Source organism: Mesocricetus auratus, unplaced genomic scaffold (assembly GCF_017639785.1).
Source record: "Mesocricetus auratus isolate SY011 unplaced genomic scaffold, BCM_Maur_2.0 Super-Scaffold_100018, whole genome shotgun sequence".
NCBI classification, from domain to species: Eukaryota; Metazoa; Chordata; class Mammalia; order Rodentia; family Cricetidae; genus Mesocricetus; species Mesocricetus auratus.
In genome coordinates, this window is record NW_024429199.1 from 28071461 (window position 1) to 28085741 (window position 14281).

The 14281-nt window shown below is 44.6% G+C and overlaps 1 long non-coding RNA gene across 1 annotated transcript; it reads right to left on the reverse strand.

Annotated features, from left to right (window-relative positions):
• Window positions 1-6527: 6527 nt before the first annotated feature.
• On the reverse strand, window positions 6528-14266 carry LOC121132894. Its single transcript, XR_005869595.1, has 3 exons — window positions 13868-14266; window positions 10297-10504; window positions 6528-6753 (listed from the first exon to the last, which is right to left on the reverse strand). It is a non-coding gene; the product is annotated as an uncharacterized LOC121132894 (long non-coding RNA).
• Window positions 14267-14281: the final 15 nt, after the last annotated feature.

The following is a 14281-nucleotide window of genomic DNA, read 5'->3' on the forward strand; positions in this document are numbered from 1 at the left end:
ATTGTCGGTTAGCTTCACCTTCTATGTTGTCATTCTCCTTTCCCCTGCATTGACTTCTTCATGTAAGCGAAGCATTTTATTTTTATCTCCATTATAGCTTGTTACTAACCATCTCTTTTGTTAGGCTATGGGCTCCCAGTAAGTTATTGAAAAAGAAAAGTCATGGAGAGGTCACATCACCAGGATATGAACCCAAGCCACCCATCTCTGGCCCTGAGCACCTGGCAGTGAGGATCACACTGCAGAGTAAGCTAGATGGAGGTGAGCATCTGGCAGTGAGGATCACACCATACAGAGTAAACTAGATGGAGGTGAGCACCTGGCAGTGAGGATCACACTGCGCAGAGTAAACTAGATGGAGTTGAACATCTGACAGTGAGGATCACACTGCAGAGTAAACTAGATGGAGGTGAGCACCTGACAGTGAGGATCACACCATACAGAGTAAACTAGATGGAGTTGAGCACCTGACAGTGAGGATCACACCATACAGAGTAAACTAGATGGAGGTGAGCATCTGACAGTGAGGATCACACCATACAGAGTAAACTAGATGGAGTTGAGCACCTGACAGTGAGGATCACACTACAGAGTAAACTAGATGGAGGTGAGCACCTGACAGTGAGGATCACACCATACAGAGTAAACTAGATGGAGGTGAGCATCTGGCAGTGAGGATCACACTGCAGAGTAAACTAGATGGAGGTGAGCACCTGACAGTGAGGATCACACTGCAGAGTAAACTAGATGGAGGTGAGCACCTGGCAGTGAGGATCACACCATACAGAGTAAACTAGATGGAGGTGAGCATCTGACAGTGAGGATCACACCATACAGAGTAAACTAGATGGAGGTGAGCATCTGGCAGTGAGGATCACACTGCAGAGTAAACTAGATGGAGGTGAGCACCTGACAGTGAGGATCACACTGCGCAGAGTAAACTAGATGGAGTTGAGCACCTGGCAGTGAGGATCACACTGCACAGAGTAAACTAGATGGAGGTGAGCACCTGGCAGTGAGGATCACACCATACAGAGTAAACTAGATGGAGGTGAGCACCTGACAGTGAGGATCACACTGCAGAGTAAACTAGATGGAGGTGAGCACCTGACAGTGAGGATCACACCATACAGAGTAAACTAGATGGAGGTGAGCACCTGGCAGTGAGGATCACACTGCACAGAGTAAACTAGATGGAGGTGAGCACCTGGCAGTGAGGATCACACTACAGAGTAAACTAGATGGAGTTGAGCACCTGGCAGTGAGGATCACACTGCACAGAGTAAACTAGATGGAGGTGAGCACCTGGCAGTGAGGATCACACTACAGAGTAAACTAGATGGAGTTGAGCACCTGACAGTGAGGATCACACTACAGAGTAAACTAGATGGATGTGAGCACCTGACAGTGAGGATCACACTGCAGAGTAAACTAGATGGAGATGTGCACCTGACAGTGAGGATCACACCATACAGAGTAAACTAGATGGAGTTGAGCACCTGACAGTGAGGATCACACTGCAGAGTAAACTAGATGGAGGTGAGCACCTGGCAGTGAGGATCACACCATACAGAGTAAACTAGATGGAGGTGAGCACCTGACAGTGAGGATCACACTGCAGAGTAAACTAGATGGAGGTGAGCACCTGACAGTGAGGATCACACCATACAGAGTAAACTAGATGGAGGTGAGCATCTGACAGTGAGGATCACACCATACAGAGTAAACTAGATGGAGGTGAGCACCTGACAGTGAGGATCACACTGCAGAGTAAACTAGATGGAGGTGAGCACCTGACAGTGAGGATCACACCATACAGAGTAAACTAGATGGAGGTGAGCATCTGACAGTGAGGATCACACCATACAGAGTAAACTAGATGGAGGTGAGCACCTGACAGTGAGGATCACAGTAGAGCAAAGAGTAAACCAGATGGAGGTGAGGACTCCGTCGTGAGCCACTGTCTGTGAATCACAAAGACTATGTCACAGCCAGAGATGAGTGCTGGTGACTCGATGCACTGCCCTGTCTCCCTCTAGGAATGCATGGCTATGCAGCTATACTGACTCAGATCTTCGTGCTTAAGCGACAGGAACTTCACTGAACCATTGCTCAGCCCCACAAGCCTAGTATTTTACATTTTTGTTTTCAGAGGCCTCAAGCAGACATTCTGTTTAGGCTTCGTTTCAGAATTAGGTCACAGGTCACAGGGGAATCTACCTTCCATTCCAGAGTGCATCTGAGAAAGCATCACTGTCTCTGGCCCGTGCCTAAGATCAACACCATCTGCAGTTTAGAAACCAGCGCTGCCAGTGTTAATCCCACCAACGGAGAAGACTACTAAGATGGTTTAAAGTCAAATCTGAAGAAAGCTTTAACTAAATACTGGCCAGGTGCATGGGCTCTGCCTAGGTCCATACTCAGAAAATGGCCCAGAGTCACAGTTTGCAGCAGCTTGAGAAGGAAAACCCATAATTCATTGCATTTCCCACCAGATCCAATCAGGAGCAAGCATTTATCCTGATATATCTCTAGCTTACATCACATCAGTGGCAAGTGTACATCCTGAAGTATTTTCTGCCTGTTAACCTCCAATCCACAGGAGATCAAGCACATCTGGTGCAGATGGGTCAAACAAATTTTTTTAGGGGAGTGATAACGTGTGACTTGTTATCTCCCATAAACAATAGCTTTCAGCATTTCAAGATCTGTCCTTGGGTAAGGGACTTGCAGATCAGAGACACCTTTGTTTCATAAATCTCTTAGGCATAGTAATTAAAACTTAAAATGTAACTTTGGCTCTCACATTAGAACTCTGTCCCCTAAAGACAAGTCTTTCTTCTCTTCCTTGTGTACTTATTGTTTGCTTTTCTATTCTAGAAATGGGGTTTGACGTAGCCCAGGCTGGTCTTGAACTTACTGCGTAGTTGAGGCTGACTCAGAACTCCTGATTTTCCTGCCTTTACCTTCCAAGTGCTGGCATTGGAAGTGTTGGACACTACACCTGATTGTTCCCTTCCACCCTCACTATCTCACGGATACTCGTTCCAGAAGAGGAAAGAGAGAGAACAGGGTTTGTAAAGATAAAGGCCTACCACCTTGGGTAGCCTTGGATAATCCGTCATATTGTCAGGACAACACAACCCTGGACTGATGCAGCCTGAGCAACCTTGGGCTATCTCACGTTCAGGCTAGTTGGAAACAAACACCTATGGCCCGCCTCTCCCATTTTTCCTTTCCTTTTCGTGTATGTGGTAAGTCAAATTCTCCTCCCTCCCTCCCATCTTTCAAGTCCTCAGCTCCAATTATTTGCACCCACAAACTCTTCCCATGGGAGCATTTTTAAAATCCTCCCCCACCTTTTGCCAGCTACTCTCCAGTCACTTTAGGTAAAGTTTTGTCACTTTCTGACACCTCTTTTTCTGTGAATACATGTAAAACAGCTCCATTCAGTGGATATGCACAAAAGCGGTAGTCACAATACCTTCAATTAAGGAAAGGAGCGGCCGGCCATTCACTTTGAACTGTTCTAGACTCAACATAAGAATGCTGCTCAGTGTTCCAGGAGGGGATCAGATGGCCTCTTCAGATTCTTCTCTCACAGTTCACTTCCTTCCCTCCTCTTACCTGGGCCTGTGTCCTCCCGCAAACAAGGCTGCTGAGGACTTGATCCAACTGGGGTCAATTTCTTAGCTATGTGACATGGGACAGCTATTTAGGCTTTATTTTCTCATCTGACAAGGGGGTTCTCAATAGAATCCTTCTCCTAGGTTATTATACACATTAACAGGGTAAATTTAAATGAAGCACTTTAGGCAGCTTTTAGCAAGCTAGACAGGACTTGAAGGTATTTCCTCAAACATGAGTACTCAGTACTTAAAATATTCACTTCTATTTCTTCCTTTAAAAAATTTCGATTACAGTAACCCCTTCCTCAAAAAGCACATCTTAAAACTGAATAGTGTTTCAGTCACATGAGTAGGTAGACTCTCAAAGTAACTGTGATCTAACCACTACTGATACTGTTGCCATGGGAAGCTTTTTACGTTTTTCAGGGTGTGGTTTGGGGATTGAGCCCAGAGCCTCAATTCATGCCTGGCACACCACCATTAAGCTACATCTCTGGCCCTACAAACATAATTCTAAAACACAATTTACATGGAAGATAGGACATGCTGATTACTCATACAAATAAATACAAAACAATACCTTGGTTATCTTGCTAGAAAATGTGTTAATATTTTAAGGGATTCATATCTATTTATTGTCATTGTATATCTAGTTCTGCAAAGGGTCTGGGATCAACTTCTTATCAGGTTTGAGGTATGTGCATGTGTATATATATGTATGTGTGAGTGTGTGTGTGACAGAGACAGAGAGAGAGAGAGAGAGAGAGAGAGAGAGAGAGAGAGAGAGAGAGAGAGAGAGAGAGAGAGAGAGAGTGTTCCTTAGAACAGAACAGGACTCCAGACATGCATAATTCCATTAGCCCCAGGACTTGGCATTTTCAACCAGACTCACAAGTCATAAAACACTAGTCATATAAAGTAAGTGCTTTGGGCTTTCCCATGTTCACTTACTAGAGGACTCAGCTTCCCAGAGAGAAATCCCCCACTGAGGGATGTTAGCCTCCTGGAGAGAGCACAAAGATCCACAAAGTCAGATTTACAGCAAGGAAGCTGGACCTACCAGCCACTTCCTTTTTATTATCTCCCCACATAAGGAAGTACCGTGTTTGCCTGGAAGTTTTGTTTCTTTTGAAATAATTACAAACTGTTGGTAAAATCACTCAGTTAGTTAAAAACAAAAAAACCAAGCTTTCCAGTAAATTTGCATTTCAGGTCAACTGGAGTGCTTCGTATTTGTTTGTTTGTTTCTGTGTCCTGGATACAATATTTGGGAAGACAGAACATTATTCCTGCTCATCCAAGATTCAAATTTTACCAGCCATTGTATTTAATCTGGCTACTCTACCTGTCAGATCAATTATTTCTGAAGGTATTACTGCCTTCTCTCACTGATTCTTGCCATCATCCAAATGCATGCACATTAGACATTTCTGTGCTTTGAAGGATTGTGTGTTGAAGGGACAACGGTACACCAACTTGTCACAAGATTCTAGAAACTACTTCAAGAATTACCAAGGATTCTCATTTGCATTGAAACTGGGAAAGAAATGCATAATCTCACAGAATTGTGTATTTTATCGCTTAGTTGCCTCTGTACAATTACAGAAATAGATAACTTAATTTTTATTTAAACATGCTTATTTTTCCAAAGAGTGAGTGGAATCCAGTTTGTGAAAAACAAATATGGGACAATACTGCCACCTGGAGCTCAGAAGAGCAATGAGCCTTCTAACCGAAAAGAAACCAGTTAACAGGGATGCCTGCTTTGACCCTAACTTCCTCCTTGCTGCCATGGGGTTTAATTTCCCCTAACTGCTTCATATTTACTATGCTGAACACTATGCTGGCCTTGGTGAATATAAAGACAGGAAGGCCCAGATCCGTCCTCGAGGAACTAGTGAAAAGAACGCCCCAATTGACCCCAGAAACCAAGGATGCAAATGCACAGTTGAACCTCACAGGAAGGACATGCTGGCACACCTGTAATATCAGAACTGAAGAGGCAGAGGCAGGAGGACAACCTCAAATTGAAGGCCACCCTGTTCTACATAACAAACAGTTAAGGTTACATAGCAAGACTGTCTAAAAAATAAAAATCTATCTTTAATGGTAGAAAGAGTGCTTCTTATTTCTAGGTCAACAGTAAATGGTAGTTTATATTTTCCCATTCACTGTGGAGAACCTGTCTCCAGGGACACTATTCAGTGTATAGACTACCTTGCTGACACACATTCTGCCCCTTTTCCTCAGACCTCTGCAAGGATGTTGAACCCAGCTCTCTTCCTTGGACTCCTACAGTAATTCTTTCAGGGAGCTTTGAGCCTATAAGGGATTACTCTGGGTGAAGGTATGGTGTGTGCGTGCATACACACATATACAATAGTAACAATTACAGGTCAAATGACAGACTTCATCATTCTTATTTTTAGATTGTTTTGTTTTAGAGACAGCATTTCATTCTATAGCATAGGCTAACCAGCATAGGCAGGACTATAGTTCTGAGATTCCATATGTTAACCACCACCTTTTGTTTTTTGAGACAGGGTCTTTTTATGTAGCCTTGCCTGCCCTGGACTCACCATGTAGACCAGGCTGGCCTCAGCTGCACAGAAACTTGCATACCCTGAGTCCTGGGATTCAAAGTGTGCATCTCTGAAACTGGCCAACCACTGTTTTTACAGTTCTTCCTACCATTTCAACTGCCCTTTGCTCTGCCTCCCTTTTTGGCTTCCTTTAGCAGCAACAGTGAGATGCCCCAGCTCTACTCCAGTGATTCTTTCCTCTTTATCACACAGAGCAAGTCAACTTTCTCAATTTTGTGTCTTCCATTCAGCCTCCTGTCCACCTAGGCATATGTAGCTGTCATCATTCATTATGAGCACACAGCAGCAGGACATCTACTTCTTCTTGCCTTTATTTCCCCTACTGTGTTAGTTTGCTGTAATAAAAGCAACTTGGAGAGAAATCCAAGTCCCAGCCCCAGTCCATCACTGAGAGAAGCCGGGGTGGGAACTCAAGGAAGGAACCTGGCGCCAGGAACTGAAGTAGAGGCCATAGAGTAGCGGTCCTTAACCTGTGGGTGGTGACCCCTTCGGGGAATCGAACAACCTTCCACGGGGGTTGCCTAAGACATGGATAAAGAAGATATTTATATTACAATTCATAGCGGTGGCAAAGTCAGTTATGAAGTAGCAATGAAAATAATTTTATTTTCGTGGGGGGGGCACCACAACATGAGGAAATATATTAAAGGGTCTTGGCATTAGGGAGGTTGAGAACCACGGCCTTAGAGAAATGAGGCTTCTTGGCTTGCCTACTGTCTCACCCTGCTTGTTCATACAGCCCAGGACCACCTGCCTAGGGATGGGGGGGGGTTGCTGGACCCTCCTACCTCAGTTGTTAAAAGGTCTCACAGACTTGCCTACGGGCCAATGTGTTGGAGGCATTTTCTCCATTGAGGTTCCCTCTTCCAGAAGGCCCTGGCTTGTGTCAAGTTGACAAATGAGTAGTAACCAGACACTTGATGACAGAAATTAAGCAACTCAAAGTTGGAGCGTGGCAGCAGTTTGGATTTTAAAGCCTCCTTGCTATCTAAGGGGTAAGCCTTATTTGCCTTCTTCGTTTCCTGTCCTGTCCCCCTTGCCCTTCATGCTAGCCAGAATTCTCTAAAGTAACAACTGATAGAAAGAACACACACCCTCATCATATATATTATATATCATTTATATGCATATATGTGTGCGAGTGGCTTATAGGCTCTGGTCACAGTATGTCTTCACAGCTATAACCATTCTTCTGCTGTTGGTTTCTTTTACTCTTTTCCCACATTGAACACCAAAATGTTGCTGTTTTTTACTCTTTTCTCAAATAAATCACACACAGAGTCTTACTCTTTCTTATAAATGCATGGCCTCGGCTTGTTTTTAGCCAGCTTTTTTTTTTTTTATCTTAAATTACCCCTGTTTACCTTTTGCTTCTGGGCCTTTTCCTTTTCTTACTTCTGTATATCCTACTTTCACTCTTGCTCAGCGGCTGGCTGGCTGGCTGGGTAGGTGGGTGGCTGCCCCCTAGAGTCCTCTTTATTAGGACCAACAGGTGTTTTAGACAGGTAAAGAGCCACAGCTTCACCGAGTTAAACAAATGCAGCATAAACCAAAGTCACATCTTTTCTACAGCATTCTTCCTTTTACTTTTTGCTACTTTGTAAGACATTCCTTCAAGTGTTTTTATCGTCCTTGTAGCACTACTTTTAGTAAACTCTGAAAGTCTAGCCAAGGAGAGAAAACTGAAGGCTGTAATACAGTGTAGCTAACTTGTGACCCGGGGGCAGTATGCTTTGTTTTCTGGCTCAGCCATCTTTTAAAGCTTTTCCGATTACAGCAGCTTGGAGAAGATTCTTGAGGATCAAAACAACCTCAGCTCTCTTTGACACCTATCTCCTAAGCTAGTCAACTACTTCAGCTTTAAAAGAGAAGAGTAGATTTGACATGCAAAAACTCAGGTAAAGCATTAACTTTGGAGAACTATAACCCCCAAATTAAAAGTTTTATTGCTTGTTTTTAACAAGAAGGCATCAGAACTTCAAAGGTTGGGTAATCAGATCCTTCATCAGACTCCTTGGAAAAAGGCAGGTGTAGCAAAGCCCAGATGCTCAGCTGAGGAAAGAGCACCTGCTTGGACACTGGTGATGCCATCTGGCCAGCATGTGACTAGGCCAACTCCCTCAGATGTCACAGTTTCACATGGGGGCTTAGCCGGATGTGATGCTTCCCAGCTGCCATTTCAGCATTTGGGGGAGGCTGAGGCAGGAGGATAGCACATTGGAAGTCAGCTCCGTCTGTTGCGGAATATTGATTTAAGATGTGTTACGTTTGTTTGATTAACTAAAATTAACCTGAGGTCAGGAGGCTGAGGCAGCAACTATCTGACAGGATGTGGTAGGGAGGAACCATGTATAACTAGGGTTCTTAAGGGGGGTGCAGAGCAACCTTGCTGCTTTGGGGAGACAAGGTTAGCTACTTGCTCTCCAGCCTCTCTGAGCATGCAGAGTTTCACCTCAACCTTTGAATCCTGAGTTCTTTAGAGGGATAGAGATTAGATAAAGCTCACTAAAGTGAGTGTGATAGAGCCAGTGCCTGAGGGAACAGAATTCCCACCTGACCTCCCTCTGCAGCAATTGCCAATTAGGACAGCAATTGCTTAAGAGACAGTCACTGAATTTAATGAAAAATAGCATTGGTTTACAGAAAATCCTGCCAAAAAGAGCTAAGCATGGCTCTGTAGTTGGCATTTTTTTTTTTTGAGCCGCAAACCAACTCCCAAATAAAGACACGGAGACTTATGAAAGCTTGGCTTTTAGCTTATGCTTGGTCCCACTAGCTCTTATAACTAAACCTGTTTCTATTTATCTATGTTTTGGATTGGGACATTTTACCTTACTTTTCTTTCATTCTACATGTCCTGCTCTCCTGCTTCCATCATGTCTTTTTGGCTGGCCGGTACCTGCCATCTCCTTAGCATCCATCTCCTTTTCTCCTTCTTTCCTTTTCTTTCTTTCTCTAGAGACTAGATTCCCCTTTCTACTTACTCTCTCTGCCAGGAAGTCCAGCCTATACCTCCTATCTATTGACTGTTTAGCTTTTTATTTGCCCAATCAGGTGCCTTACACAGGCAAGGTGACCAAACACAACACACGTTTACATAGTCGAGCCAATATTCCACAACATGGTTCCATGCCTGTGATTCCAGCACTCAGGAAGCCGAGGCAGGAAAACTGCAGTGAGTTTATAGCCAGGCTTGGTTATAGAGTGAGTTCCCTATGCCAAGGCTATATAACATAACCATGAATATGGGGGGGGCACACTGCTTTAATCACTGTATTTTCAGAAATAAAATAGAGAACTTCATTAATTCACTACATCTACTGAGCACCCACTTTATATTCTCTGCCATATGCTAAAGGTACAAAACCACACATATTTGCTCTAAGTGTGTTTATCAAAAACCATTATATAACAATATCAGATGTCTTTAAAATAAGCAATACAATATTTTAAACACTATGGGTTTCTTATATTTATTTTTGGCCTCACACTAAAACCTGTTATATCTCAGAGTAGAAATGAAGTAGTTTCTCTTGGTTCACTGCTTAGCCTCTTTCTTTTGGTGCCAGGGTCTCAAGCTTGCCGGACCAGTAGTCTACCCCAAGCCCTGGTGCTTATTCCATGACACCAGGCGTACATTCTTGAGGTGTGGTTACTCATGGCCGCTCCACCCAGCGGCTCCTCCTTCCAGTACCCGCAGTTCCCAGGAGCTCTCCAGATGCTCTTGTCTCTTCAGGAACAGTCTGGAGGCCCTCATTCAGGACAGTTCTCCCTTAGTCACTCAGCTCCGTTCTAGAGCACACATTAAAGCAGAGGTCTCACTAAGATCTGCAAAGGTAAACCAACTATGGCATGGCTTTTGGAATATAACTACCCATGAAGGTCTCAGCTCTAAGGCATGTCAATAGAACACCACACTGCAGCCTGTTCCTAAGCTGTTTTCCCTCTTTGCATTCTTTCATGGCATCATCTTCCAAAAGTAGAACTCAGACCCTGCCATGCCTTACAACTCTCAAGTGATTTTGTTGAAAATGTCTTACATTGGTTTATAAGCCCTCCATTACCTGATCCCCTGCCAATCTTGGGGTCTTCCACTTCTCCCTGCGTCTGCACCCCACACTCTCATAATGCCATTCCTTCAGTTCTATGGACACGGTAACCACACTTCTGCTTTAGGGCTGGGGAAGGGGGCACACAGACAGAGAAAACAGGCCATTTCCTTAGTCAGGCAACCAAAAGGATGGAACAGTGGCCCATCTCAGTGTAGGCGTTCTAGTAGGGGAGGAAAAGAAGATGGAAGGACACTTAGCAAACGATGGACAAGATCCCAAACAAAAACAAACAAAAGCAAAATCCAAATAAAAACTCCTTCCTATACGGACAAGGACAAGACCACATTTTCACGCACCGGAGTGCTCTGAGTTGATCAACCTACTTGTATTAGTTCCATTCTCTTTACTGTGATACAATATCAGCAGAAATATTACCCTGTCTCATGATTTGATGACACAGTCTCTTCTGATGCAGAGTGTAGGAGTGTGAGGCAGCTAGCTAACTTGTATCTACCACCAAAAGCAGAGAGCTAGGTGCACACACTCAGCTTTCTCCTTTTTATTTAGTCCAGGGAAAGTCTTCATTCAGAGTAAGTCTTAACCTCAGCTAAACTTCTCTAGAAAGGCCCTCAGACAAGCCCAGAGGCCAAGTGTTTCCGACTCTTAAGGACAGTCAAGGTAACAATAAAGAGCAGTCACCAAGCTGGTGGCTTAGAGCATACACTTCCCAAGTGGAAGGACAACAAACATCTGGAGCCAAACAGGGAACATAACAGCGGCTTCCAGATGCAGTTATCGCGTGAAAACTTTGCACAGGGAAAGATTAAAAAATAAAGTTACGCATGGTCACCTATACCTGTAATCTCAGAATTTTGAGAGGCAGAGGCAGGAGGATTAACACAAGTTCAGGACCAGTCTGGTCTACCTGGCAAGGTCCAAACCAGTAAGTGTACACAGTGAGGCCTCATCTTAAAAAGCAAAGACATAAAAATGAAGGAAAATCATGACATCCACGAGTTTAATGGAAACTGAACCCTAGCTGGATAGTTTTGCAGTCAGGATTAAGTTATCTGTGGAATATTTTGATAAAATAGCGGAGAAGGAAAAATGTAAGGCTGAAACATTAATGTTCCCCCAGCCCCCTGTAAAGATTTGCTCCCTCCATGTGGAGATATATTGGTAAGTCATAGAACATCTGAGACAGGGTATCTTGTGATAAGTCTTGAACCTTTGGAGGGACTTAGGATAGTCATTCAAAATGTGAATACCTCCAGTGCAAGGCATTTATTTACTTACGTGGAGAAAGAGTTTCATGTACCTCAGGCTCCTCCTGCTTCAACCTTCCTAGTTCTAGAATGACACACCTGAGCCCCATGGTGTGTGGGGACACCAGACCTTGAGCAGAAACCCACTTCCCCTTCAGCCTGGGAGCAGGCAGCTGTGAGATAATGTTTACTGAAAACAATTCAGTGCTATAAAGCTCTTGATAGGGCTCAGATAAGGGCTTGCTCACTGAAACACCATGACTTTGACACCCCCTAAGGCTAGATGCTTCTTCCTGTTCCCCCTGCTGTTTCTCCCCGATTCTGGGGCCGGAGATTAAACCACCAGCCAGGAGGGTGAGAAGTCTGGGAGAGTTGTTGGAGAATTGTATGTAGATGGATGGCAGAAGTCCTTAAAAAGGGAAGCGTTTTTTCTTGGGGAGACTTCTCCTAAGCGGACTTGGAGGCTCCTCCTAAGCTGACTTGGGAAGCATAAAGTTTTCTTAAAGCAACCGACCGGTCTCTGTGTCATCTATCCCGAACACCTCGCTACATTCTCGGATGCAGGCTGCACAGCAGGTGCAACAATGGTGGCTTTTCTTACATACATTCAGAAGGGCATTTTTCAGTGTCCCTAAATTATATCATAGGCTGTAAACTCAAATGCCACAGGACTCAGGTGGGTCATAAAAGGAAAGAAAAACTAAATACTTCTAAGTGTTTGGATCTGACTCCTGATATAAAGCAGATATTCATTATCTTAAATCACCACTACCAAGCTTCAGTGAAGACCTGGTCTTTCTCATGTATTCACAGATTGCCAATGACTCATTTCTTTTGACCCAACTGTTAGCAAATATTTTGAAAAAGAAAAGTTAGAACAGCACATGAACCATCCATTTCCTACTGACTCTGGTGGTCTGCAGAAAGGGAGATAGCCAAGGGGGATGAGAACAGGAGGGATCCACCATTTCTGAATGTGCTAATTCTTTAACCTAAAACACCAAATAAAAATATATAATGTGTGTTCATGTTGGAAAGTAGGATCATGAATGTTTTGTCTGTGTTAAAAAATTCCAGTTTTGTTTCGTTTTTTGTTTTTCTAATGGAAGAACATCTCATAGTAGGAGCCTAGGGACTTAGAAACTTTATCTTTGCTTTGCCTCTCTAGAACTGACTATATCTCTAGACACATTGCCTCCCTAGGTAATTAGGGCACAGAGGCTTCAATCTAAGAGGCTAGGAATATAAAATTCCCCATCTCCAAATCCCACTCTAAAAAGGCAACCCACACCAAGGAAAGAAAAATCCGTTTTCTTCTCTAGTTGAGGACTGAGCTAATGGGACCAGTATTCAGCACAAGATACTCCAAGACCAAGTTCTCAGCACAAAGGAAATTTATTTGCCAGAGAGGGACAAAAGGCAGGGGAGTAAGAGACAAAGATGAGAGTCAGAGGATGAGGGAGAAAGGGAAAGGAACAAGGGAGAGAAGGAAGAATAGTTGTTAGGGAGGGATAAAGGACGAGGCCCCTAAGCAAATGGTAGTGTATAAAGGCAAAAGGGGGGAACCCCATGTTATGATAAGGCTTTTATTTTTGATTGGGCATGCTAACTAGGTGAGCCAAAAGGGGCTTTTTGTTTTTGTGTTGTGTTTTGTTTTGTTTTGGAGACAGGGTTTCTCTGTATTGTTTTGGAGGCTGTCTTGGAACTCACTTGGTAGACCAGGCTTGGTCTCGAACTCACATCCACCTGCCTCTGCCTCCCGAGTGCTGGGATTAAAGGCGTGCGCCACCACCGCCAGGCCAAAAGGAGCTTTTGATTGCTGGACTTCAATACTTTGATAGCTGGACCTTGGTAGTCAGCTTCAGGAGGAGGAAGTGGCTAAATAAGGGAATGGATCTCGATGTCCAGCTTTAGGAACGTAATCTAATGGTTTTTAGCAAGGAAGAGGGAATGGGGGAGAAGGGCAAGGCCTGCCAGAGTCATCTTAGGTATGCTCTGGCTGCCTAGGGCTCCTTCATGAGCCTTCTCTCTCAACTGTCAATTCTTTCTCCCAGGGATGAAGTGGAGAGCCTTTCTGAATCTCAGATCCACGTGTAAAACGCGGATTATGACACCTATCTCAAAGGATTACCGTGAGGTAAACCCAATCGAGTGGCACATACCTGCAACCCCAGCACTTAAGTGGCGCTGGGAGGAGGATCAGGAGTTCAAGGCCATCCCGGCAACATAACCAGTTCTAGAGCAGTCTCGGCCACACGAGACCCTGTCCAACAGAAAAGAAAACTAGAAAGGCAGACACACAGACAACATAAACAAACCCAGCTCCTCCGAAGAACTGCAACGCTTGGACACTAGCTGTCTACGGAACTCCACTTGCTGGCTCAGCGTCAGGGGGGCTGAACCGTCTACAGTTTTGCAAGCCACATGCAAGGTAGCCAATCCGAGATCTGGATCCGCGGCTAGGGTGACAACAGGCTCCGCCTTCAGGTGTGCCCGAACGGCATGCTGGGAATTGCAGTGTACGGGGGGCGGTCATTCACCGTGGTGGCTAGCCGCTTCCGGTGAGGACACTAGACTGCCGATTCCCAAGAGGCCATCTCAGGGGCGGACTTGGAGTGGCCAGAAACAGTTTCTCTTTCCCGGAGCCTCCGGAGCGGTGCCTGAAGGCGGGCATGGGAGAACAGACCCAGGGCAGAGATGCGAGCCACGCTAAGGGACCCGGAAGGGGCGTG